This window comes from Martes martes, assembly GCF_963455335.1.
Source record: "Martes martes genome assembly, chromosome: 2".
NCBI classification, from domain to species: Eukaryota; Metazoa; Chordata; class Mammalia; order Carnivora; family Mustelidae; genus Martes; species Martes martes.
In genome coordinates this window covers 18,851,515-18,860,703 of record NC_137889.1, presented here as the reverse complement: position 1 = coordinate 18,860,703, position 9,189 = coordinate 18,851,515, and positions in this window count along the sequence as shown.

Here is a 9,189-nt window from a genome sequence, read left to right as displayed (position 1 = left end):
TAAAAATTATATAATTAAATAAATTAAACATAAAGTAAACTAATGTAAATATAAACATTACTTTGAAATATTAAACACCAAAAATCCAGAGTAGTATAGAAAGGAATTTGCTTTATGTCTGTAGTTTCCTTTTTCTAAATAATCTGTGACAATAAGGCAGAATAAAGTGGGTACCTACTAAGGCTCAATATTCCAAATTCCTGACTTTTTTGATGTGATTTGTGTGCCTGTGTATGTAACTGAAGGAAAAAAATCGCTGAATGTAGAAAACTTGTTTCAAAATGCCACACACTCAAGACTATTGCATAAAGCAAAGAGGCTAAGCTAGACAGAGTAAATTACTCAGAGGAAATGTCCACACAAGAGGAAAGTTAGGAATTAGCAGCACGGCCCATTTTTCTGAACACAAAGACTAATAACTGTGGACGGCTCCCCACACTGCAAACACTGTGTTCTAAGAGCACGTTTTCAATGGCTTTTCTGGACCTCAGGACACAGTTCTCCGTGGAAACAATGTTTTAACAGTTTCCAGGCTGGTCTTTGAGACCAGTGGTCCCTGATCTACTACTGAAGCTAAAGCGCCAGATATTGACGAACAAAAATGGTAAGAAAAATACCAATGTATTACCAGGAATTAAAAAAAAAAAAAGAATGAACATGCAAGAAACTATTGAGTCCTTTCTTTAAAAGTCTAAACTCTGGGGGCACCTGGGTGGCTCAGTGGGTTAAAGCCTCTGCCTTCAGCTCAGGTCATGATCCCAGGGTCCTGGGATCGAGCCCCACGTCGGGCTCTCTGCTCAGCAGGGAGCCTGCTTCCTCCTCTCTCTCTGCCTATTTGTGATCTCTGTCTGTCAAATAAATAAATAAAATCTTTAAAACAAAACAAAAACACCATTATTGATTTGACAAATTTGTAATAAAAAAAAGTGTCAACTCCGTGGGGAGCTAAAGAGGGGTCTCTGTCCCGTCACGCGGGTGAGGAGGTGGATGAAAGACAGTCCAATTCTGAAGGACATTTCTGGGTGTTAAAGATCGGCGGCACTACTTATCATCATGTAATTGCTGGTGAGGATACGTGGATTTCCTTACCGCGGCTGCTCGTCTTTCACTCTTCATCTGTGAGTTAAGGGTTTTTCCTTTTGTGTTGTGTTTTTGTTTTGTTTTCCTTTACGTTCGAAAAGTAGCGGGGAGAGGGGTGGCCCATAGTGAGATACTCTCTTGTCTGCCAGGGTAGAACCAAGCAAGGTAAGAAAGAACAATTAGAGAGAGGAGCGTGCTACACAGTATCCACAGAGCGGAGGCGGGAAAACCAGGAGGGTGTGATCTTCTGGAAGGAAGAGGAAGAAGGAAGGGTGTGACCGAACCAGACTCCGGGGGCATTGTCAGAGGACAGGGACCATGATGACATCTGCAGCCTTGCATGGGGCAGCGGAGAGCCTTCAGAGAGAGACCCCAGTGGCACCTGTGAAGATCACATGCTTATCATCTAAAGAGCGAGGACCTAGCATTGTATGAATACATAGTTTTTAAAAATTGTATCAATAAAACAAAACTGGCATATAAATCTACGTGTCTCTAGAGACCAAACAGAAGCACGGTGAAGAACAAACCTTCAAAAGAAAACAGCACTTAATGAATCACAGATAAATATTTATGCAGATCTTAGAAGCTTTGCTGTTACCTTTCAGTTTAGAATGCTTTGATATTTTTTTTCTTTAAAGATTATTTATTTATTTATTTGACAGAGAGAGAGAGAGAGATCACAAGTAGGCAGAGAGGCAGGCAGAGAGAGAGGAGGAAGCTGGATCCCCGCTAAGCAGAGAGCCTGATGCGGGGCTCGATCCCAGGACCCTGAGATGATGACCTGAGCCAAAGGCAGAGGCTTAACCCACTGAAGCCACCCAGGAACCTCTAAAATGCTTTTTGATATTAAGGTGCTATCCGAAATAGGGTTCCTTTTGAAAACCATGGATCGAGTGCAAGAGAAAGGGCACTACTGGGAATACTTTTGGCAAGCATTTCTTTCATACTCACTCAGCCAGGGACAGGGGACGTCCACCACAGTGTTCCCTCCCTGGAGGAGCTCACCGCACATGGGACAACGCAGACACAGACTCACAGTTGCCATGCGAAGTGACAGGTGACATTTAAAAGAGATAATGTATACACTGCTGAGGAGGACTGGGGAGAGCAGAAGAACTGACAAAGCAAAAGATTCCAGAAAACCTCCTCCAAGATCATTGAACCTTTGACTCGGCCCAGAAGGACCGCCTCCCGGCAAGCCCCTCGAGGCCGTTACGCTCGCAGTTGCTGCTGTTTCTCTTGCATTTTCTTTCTGCTTTTACCCATGTCTCCTGCAGCCACCTGAGCCTTGGCAAGTGGCCGGGGGAAGGGAGAAAACCGTTTCATTAGTGGAGCCTTTTTATATCACAAGATGCTACATCTGTGGATACAGATAGAACAGCCTCAGTAAAAATAGCTTCCGCTAAAAATATCAAGGGAGCTACAGTGACCCCAAGCAATTCTGTATCCACACTTGCGTTCATCAAAGGCTAAAACTAAGCACAGCATATGGAACACATAGGCTCCATTTGCGAATGCCAGCGTCGTCCTTCCACCAAATAGGTGCCCGATCATCGTTTGCTGCTTGGAATTAGTATTGTCAGCTGAGGTTAAACAAAATCACTATTCAGAGAGCCTTAGCGCAGGACACTGTAAAGTAAGGCCATGGATTTGTGTTTAACACCCGATCATGTACGATGGAAATGAATGAAATTCAGTCTGAATTAAAGAAAATAAAAGTAATGAAGTCATCTCTCTTCAGGAAGAGACACAAACGGCAGGTTGGGAGATAAAATTTCAAAGATAACAGAAATAGCCCCATCGATTGTATTAAAGCAAGAAGAGGAACAACAGCCTGATTAAGGTGCTGGTCTCTGCTGCCTGGAGGCCAGGCTTCCTGGGAAAGAAGGAGGGGGACCAAGGGGGGAATTGGTGGGTGGCTGAGGTAAGTTCCTTACACCTCCAATAGATAAAAGAGGCACATACATGCTCCCGTAGATGACTCCAGAACTAAGCAATGAGTGAAGAAAATCAGAAAAATTAATTGAGCACCTACCATGTCCTGGATGTTTTCCTTTGCTTTGGGACAAAATCCCTGAACTTGAGTTCCTCTCAGCATACTTCTAAGTTAATTAGAATTTCCTAGATATGATGTATTCAAAACCAAATATAGAAATGAAGTGGAGAGTGAGGATAGAAGTATAGCTACCATTAGTTTGTTTTAATTAAAATGCATTTATTGATCTCATGGATGGTCTTTTTAATAAGTGAAAGTGATGCTTTGAACTATAAAATATCTACTAATAACATAGTATTTTATCAACTTTGTATATTGGAGTTCCATCACTGAAATAGTTGAAAACCACTGATCTATGCTCGTGTCCCATACCTGTTAGGAGTCCCTTCCGATGGCCTAGATCCGTGCTCATCTGTCTTGTCCCTCCAGGGACAATGTAGCCCATGTCATTTTTGGAAGTTCTTTTCTTTTCTTTCTTTCTTTTTTTTTTTTTTTTAAGATTTTATTTATTTATTTGACAGAGAGAGAGAGAGAGCACAAGCAGGGAAAGTGGGGGAGGGAGAAGCAGGCTCCCCACCGAGCAGGGAGCCCAATGCAGGACTTGATCCCAGGATCTTGAGATCACGACCCAAGTGGAAGACAGACACTTAACCAACTGAGTCACTTAGGCATCCCATTTTCGGAAGTTCTACTGGAAATTTTTTCTTGTTACTTTATTACCTCACCTGTGGATTTTTTTGCTGACTGACCACTCGCATCGCTTTCCATAAAATTTCATGGCGGCATCTGTTTCTGTTCTGTTTTCATACCTGTTATAACAGAAGCTCCTCTACTATAGTGATCTAGTTAGACTTTGCGAAAGGAATGACCCCAAAACTTCCAGGCTTAAAACAAAAGCAGTTTAGTATGATTTCATGATTCTGCACGTTGACTGGTGGTTTTCCTGGCCGTACCTCGACCTGCTCGCAGGTCTGTATTCTGTCAGCCGGTGGGCTGGGGGACCAGCCAGGAGGCTCGGTTCCCCTCCCTGTGATCTTTCCACACTGCTAGCGTGGGTTCCTTTGCAACTCATCAGTCTCAGTGTAGTCAGACTTTTTACATGGCAGCTGGCTCCCTACGAGAGAGAAAGAGCTGATGCTGCCAAACTCTTAAATCCTGGGCTCAGACCTCCCAGAATGTCATTTCTGTTGCAGTCTGACAGGGACAGAAGTTAAAGCAAGTAAAACAAATTGCAAGGCCAGGCCAGATCCAAGGCGGAGAGGAAACCCATTCCACTGTTTTACTTGCTTGAAAGCAGCAAGAACAAGCATCCAAGGTGAGAGTGTTTGTGGCCATATTTGCATACAACCAACCACAACCTGAAAAGCATTTTTTTTTTTTTCTTCTTCTGTAGGCTCCAATGGCCAAGAGAAATTTATGGCTACGGTCCTCCGACGGGTCATTGCAGAGGTGAACACATTGTTCTTTTAAGACCTTTAAAATCAGACAGGATCTTTTCCTCCCTGCTGATGTAAGGGAGCCAAAACTTCGCTTCTTATCTTTTTGGGGTCCCCAGTTGGGTCCAAGAATCAAATAGACGTAAGACTGGTTAAGAGGAGAAAAGCATACACATTTCTTTTTACATGTACATGGAAGTCTCCACACACACACACAAGGCAGGAAGCCTGCTTCTCCCTCTCCCACTCCCCCTGCTTGTGTTACCTCTCTCGCTGTGTCTCTCTCTGCCAAATAAATAAATCTCAAAATAAAAAAAAAATGAAGACTTAAAGAAGTGGCGAGATATAAATGCTTTTATAGCGAGTTGAACAAAGACAAGCAATTATGAAAAAGCAACCAAGCCACTTGGGGAAGCTAGAGGAAGCTGGGAGTCATTTAACACAATCCCTGTATACGGAATCCTCTGGGCTTCTACTCCCTCGTCCCTGGCAATAAGAATGTTTCTTTCTTCCTGATAGAGGACCTATCTCACAGGGGAGTTTTTATGTTGCTTTCAGGAACAAAAGGGGTGGTTAGGGCACTTTTCTTGGCCCTGCTGTTTTTCAGTGCCTTTAGCTCCAAATGAGCCTTACACCAAAGTGGCCCATTTCCGGGTGGCACGTTCTGCTCCCCTTCAGTGGTCTAACTTCTACTAGACACCTATTTCCAAATCAGATCCGTTTCACCCATAAGGAGAATCTGTCGGGCAGACGCGCCCTCTGCAGGATGACTGGCACTTGCGTTGGAGTTAGCTCGCAATCAGTTTGTTTACACAGATTGGTCCCCCAGCTCAGGTGGCAAAAAGGGAACTGAATTCCGCCCTTGTTCCCCTCACTAAGCCTTGCACCCCTGTGTGGCTCTGAGTCTTCTATCCGCCTTGGACACAGCACCACAGTGTGCCGATCCCAAGAGGCCTGGGTGTCCATGGCTTGTCAGCAGGACTTGTCACCAAGCCTAGTGATTTGCTCCTTTCCCCATGTTCAAATGCTGGGTGACCTACTAGCCTTTTTCTTAAACCTGCCAAGCACCAACCCTCCTCCCCCTACCCCCACCCCCCATGTCTCCCCCCACCCCAATCGGTAGTTCTTCTTCCCAGTCTTTTGCTAAACGTGACCGACTGGTTAGAGTAGCTCTTTCGACACATTCTTTGTGATACTGAATTGTTCCTCTGAGTCGATGAGTGATGTCTCCCGTGCACGTGCTTTTCCGACACGTTTTCGGTTGTTTCTGTGGCTGTTTCCATTGTGAGCGTGTGTGTGTTTCTTCAAACCAGCCGTTTAACAACCTTATTGTGTTTGCATTTATTGGAGGGAATGGAATAAAAAGTATTCCTAAAAGGACCTACATGTTCAATGTAACTATAATAAACACACCCTAGACTAATGGCTAACGCCCGGGCAAAACCATAGAGTTTTGCTCTATTCAAACTAAGAGGGTGCGTAGCTGATACCGCCCTCTGCTGGTTCGTCATGTTTTTGCTCTAAAAATAGACATGCTCCTATCTGTGATGGCTTGCACGGTTCAAGTTCAAGTATCAGAGTTTCCGAATGTGACTAGAAAGAACAGTCAGTCTTCTGGAGACTCTGTGGAGGATGATTCACTGTTTCACAAGCGCTAATTGTCTGCTTTTAGAGCACTTAAGTAATCACACAATTTTTCAAGTAATTGTGTTTTTGTAAAAATACCATTTTATGAGTTGAATGAGTCTTGAAACCCTTAGTGAACATAGTTAAGCCATCCCAGTTGAATGATCATCCTTTTTTTTTTTTTTGAGAAAAAAGATTCTCCAGCATTTATAGCAAGTAATTTTTGGATTAAGTTTCAATATAAAGACACTTTGCCGAGTTCTGTTTACCTCTGTTGATGCTACTACAAAGGGAGCTCATTCTCTCTCTTCATTTTGAGCACAGCTCCACCTGTCTTGGTTCTCAAAGCCTTTCCACACGGTTCTGGTCTAACACGGCGGCTGTACATGCGGCTCCCGTGGGAGACGTCGCCTTTTCTTCCTTGGGGACCTGCAGGGCCCGGAACCTGTTTCCGCTGCACGGAAGTCACCTTGGTGAGTGTCCCAGCACCTCCTCTTGCTCGAGGGGAGGCTCCCCTGAGGTCTGTCTTTTCTGAATCACTGCAGCACCTGTCTGAGCACCGTAGTACGTGTTTAATAAATATTCCTGGGAGATAATAATGTCTTAACTATTCCTCAGAGCCTGGTACACCACCACCTGGGCCTCTGCTTTCTGGCTCTGGTTCAGGTCTTTTCTAGGCTCTCCAACAGCACTGTGGAAGTGGAGGAAGCCAAAGTGTTTATTTTGATGATGGTTGCTATTTTCAATTTGATCAGCACTATTTCAGAAATGAGGGCGGCCCGTGGTTGCTCCTTTTAACTATATTTCCACCGAAACGGCGATATTTAAAGGCTGGTGGAGAAATAGCATCTCCTAGGTTTTGAGCCAGAAGCCAGGGACTGGTAGCCAGCTGTGGGGGGACAGCGGGGTCAGGAGCGCTATCTTGACCACTTCCTGCTGGGTTTGGATGTCCTTCACACGTGGGCTCCACTTCCTTGCCTTTCCGTGAGAATCTGGATTGGATGACTTCTTGGCTTTCAGCCAAGTCAATGACCTCCGACGCTACTGAGGTTTTATCATACGGAAGAGCCGTGACTTGAGTCTCTCTCTGGCTTTGGATGCCTGGTCCAGGGATCTTTCCATGGCCCCAGTTAGTTTCTCCTCCTTCTGTGCTTTTTGGAGTCTCCACAATTAGAAGCAAATTCACTGTGAAAGCCTGGCACTAGAGTGCTAATTTAAAGGCACTTTCTACTAGGATTCTCTTCTCTTTTTCTTGGTGTTTGATAGCCATGCTCGCTCATAGCAAATGTTCCTTTTTCCATCTTAAGTTTATCCTCTTTCTGCAGTACTCTGCTTTTCCTCTGATTTAACTGAATTCTGTTTCTGCTACCTTTCCAAAGCACTAAATTTCCCTTGAATCAAAACCTTGTGAATATATCTTCTTCCCCAACCTTCATGTGTATTTCACTCGGCTTTGTCATCTGAGTCACTGGTGAAAATCTAATACTGTAACTGAATAACTGAAATAAAGCTTCCTGAATGTAGTTTCCTCGTGTTACTCCCCCCACGAAAAGCCTGCATTCCATTTTCCCCAAACTCTTTTTCGTATGTTTGATCCCAGCTGTGCAAAGGCCCATTGGGTCAAGGAGAGAGGCCTGCATTCAGAGTTGCTGGTTGCGGAGAAAGGCGATGAAAGGAGTGAGATGTGAAATTATGGCAGTAATCAAACAAGGCTTTTACAAAGGGGCTTGCATCAAAATTGAAGCATAGGTACCTGTACAAGGTCAACATGAGGATGTCTGGAAGGCAGTTGTTCTGAGGGGGGAGGATTCTATGGAGACATCTCGGCAGAATCATGAACATAAGGATGCCAGCGCCTGCCATGTGCTCTCACTGGAAGGCTAGGTAAAAAGAGAAAAATAAAGTTTCAGGAACAGAACCCTAAACGCCTCTGATAGGATAGAGAAGATTGTTCTCTTTATCCTACAGGAAATGGGATTTCTTTTTCAGATCTACAGTAACTTTATTTTTAAAAAGAATTTATTTATTTGAGAGAGAGAACTCAAGACAGAGAGAGAGCATGAGCGGGGAGGCATAGGGAGAGCAAGAAGCAGGCTCCTGGCTGAGTGGAGAGCCTGACACCGGGCTCGATCCCAGGACTCTGGGACCATGAACTGAGCAGAGGCTTAACTGACTGAGTCACCCAGACGCCATTATGGTAACTTCATTTCAACAGAGAAGCCAGGCAGTAAGTCTCCATGATTGGAGTAGATGGTCTTTCCCAAGGGTGATGCCGGAGCCCCGCTGGCAGCACAGAAAGGTTAAAACCGAAGCCCAGATACTCCTCTTTCCCGGTCGTGCCCCGCATTGCCTGCTCATGGTGGGAGGTGAGAGTCTGCACAGCCACACCAAATGAAGGAAGAGGTCCAACCGCGCAGAGACGGCATCCCGACAGGAGACCAGCACTCCTCGTAGAGGATGCAGAACCGAAAGTGCAGTTGCCCACCCTCCACTGCTCTCTGATGAGAAGGGCGAGGGGAGGGGAGGAGCAGAAGATCGGGTTCTTTACTCTTCAAATAAGTAAATCCTATAGGATGGGGTTGCTGGCCAAGCCAACGGTAGACTAGGATGAAAATCTAGGCTAGGTGTAGATCTCAGCATCTCAGGAAAAGAATAGCAGTGATAAGGGAGAAAAGGGGGACGTTAAAATGCCTGGAGGTAAAAAAAAAAAAAAGAGCCCCACCCCCTTTTATTTTCATAAATAAGACAGGAAACAGCATCTTTTCCTTGCCGCAGTGGAAGCAGACCTGCTGGTTTTCAGGCAGCAGGATCTCTGTAACAAGGGCTGTTGATAAGCTTGTGGGATCGTGGGAGGACAAACACGATCTCCTGGCCAAACGAGCTCTTCCCACAATGCATCCGATGGGCGCTAATCTCAAGCTGGATCTACAGAGGTACCCCTAGCACCCCAAGGGGCTGCAGTCAAAGCTTCTGGAATATCGCAGTGGCATGATCAACTGCTTTTGGAGGGGGGTACTATGTCTCCTTGTACATGTAAACTCTTTTGGA